Source organism: Podarcis bocagei (genome assembly GCF_964188305.1).
Source record: "Podarcis bocagei genome assembly, chromosome: 10".
In the NCBI taxonomy this organism is placed as follows: Eukaryota; Metazoa; Chordata; class Lepidosauria; order Squamata; family Lacertidae; genus Podarcis; species Podarcis bocagei.
Window position 1 is genome coordinate 8,240,331 of NC_138135.1, and position 2,050 is coordinate 8,242,380.

The 2,050-nt window shown below is 50.6% G+C and overlaps 1 long non-coding RNA gene across 1 annotated transcript; it reads left to right on the top strand.

Moving 5' to 3' along the window:
* LOC308595934 lies at nucleotides 1-601 on the top strand. Its single transcript, XR_014012232.1, has 2 exons — nucleotides 1-321; nucleotides 521-601. It is a non-coding gene; the product is annotated as an uncharacterized lncRNA (long non-coding RNA).
* The last annotated feature ends 1,449 nt before the right edge of the window (nucleotides 602-2,050 follow it).

A 2,050-nucleotide genomic window follows, 5' to 3' on the forward strand; every position in this document is an offset into this window, starting at 1 on the left:
TTACCGGAAAAATCCGAGGGCTCCCTTGGACAAAACAAAGACACCAACCAGGATAACTTGGAGCAAAACAGCAGCCTGTAGGCTTGGCCTTTATTGAACTGTTGCAACAGGGTGTTCCCCTCACTTGCAAGAGAGAGGAAAGACCCAGAAAGATGGTGTGCAAGACCTTATAAAAACTTTTGAAATTTCCATCCTCTAGGTCAAGCCCACCCCCAGAAACATCATGCATACATCACAGAAAGGAGGGGTTGAGGGAGGAGTTGTGATGGTAACCTGAGTGTCCTGTCACCTGGCTGGTTCCTCCTTTCCCCCTCCCCATGAGTCACTTCCAGGAGACAAAGGGGAGCTGGCAGTTTCCTGCCCCCAGAGGGAAAATCTGATCATTGTCCTTTGTTTCAGTCCATGCTGAATCCACTCCCATATGCAAGTTCTTTGTGATCTTGATGGTCTTCTGCCTAGGACCATCAGGGTTGGCATAGCAACTGGGCAGGGCTCCTGTGGATGTGCTGGGATGGTGAAGGGATTATGGTGGCCTGTATCAAACCTTCCCCATTTTGTAGTCCTTCCTTCATGGAGTCAAATAAAAGTGGAACAGTGCAAATCCGATGTATGGTTGATTTTTCTATGAATTTATAACAGAAGCATGGTGTATGTAGTGTGTGAGTGTGAGTGTGTGTGAAGTTTGTACAAACTGAATGATTGGGGTGGGGGGTTCCTGCTACAGTAGTTAAGAAAACGCCACTGTAATTTGGCCCTTTATCCTGAGAGCACTCTTCTCTGAGCTGGTGCCCTTCAGATGTTTTAGGAGTTGTAGTCCAAACCTTCTGGGGGCACCAGCTTGCAGAATGCCGACTCCAAGTATGAAACATAGCCCTGGAGTCGGGCTGCAAGGCTTGGCGGCTGAGCTCCTCGGCTGGAATGTGCCGTCCTGGCTTGCTGCATGGTCGGATATCCCAGGAAGCCGATCTCAAAACCGTGCCAACACCTGTCTCCGCATTTCACGGGGCTCTTTGCCTTTCCTGAGTCTGCACAAAGGGAGTCTTTCATGGGATTTGGAGAGAGAGAGAGAGAGATTCCCGGGTTAAAATCCCAAGTTGAAATGCAGGAAGCTGCTGTCCTTAGCCGTGACTAAACGGTGGCGGAACAGGCACAACAGGCAGGGCAAAGGAAGAGCCGAAAGGCCACGGGCCCACCTGCTTGCGAGAATTAAAAGTGCACAAAGCCCTTGCGAGCTACAAGGCGTCCCCGACTTGACAAATTATTCTGAGGTCTGGAATCAGAGATCAGGGCCAGACCCCCCCCCCTCCTTCTGGGTCTTCTGCCAATTCGGAACGGGATTCCCTCAGCATGAACCGTGCCCAACAGGTGTCCATCTGACCCGTTGCCTCTGAAGCTCCTCTGGGGAGACCATCTTCCCCCGAGAAGGCCTTCTGTCGCCTCGATAATTAAGCGAACAGCCCGGCGAAGGGTTGCGGGGGTCTGGAGGTTGGAGAACTCCAACGGAAACAGAAATGGGAGCAGAAATGGCTGAGGAAAAGAAAGTCCTTCTTCACATGTCATGGAACTCGTTCCCACAGGAAACAAGGATGGCCACCAATTTGGATGGATTTGGAAGAAGAAGAAGAAGAGGAGGAGGAGGAGGAGGAGGAGGAGGAGGAGTTTGGATTTGATATCCCGCCTTTCACTCCCTTTAAGGAGTCTCAAAGCGGCTAACATTCTCCTTTCCCTTCCTCCCCCACAACAAACACCCTGTGAGGTGAGTGGGGCTGAGAGACTTCAGAGAAGTGTGACTAGCCCAAGGTCACCCAGCAGCTGCATGTGGAGGAGTGGAGACGCAAACCCGGTTCCCCAGATTACGAAACTACCGCTCTTAACCACTACACCACACTGGCTCTCAGAAGAAGATGAGATAAATTCACACAGGGGGGGAGAGGGCTATCGATGGTTAGCAGCCATGATGGCTAAGTTCTGCCTTCACAGCAAATCACTCTCTTAAGCTTAATCCAAGAAAGAATATTCTCTATAAGACTGAATATCAATACACGTATCA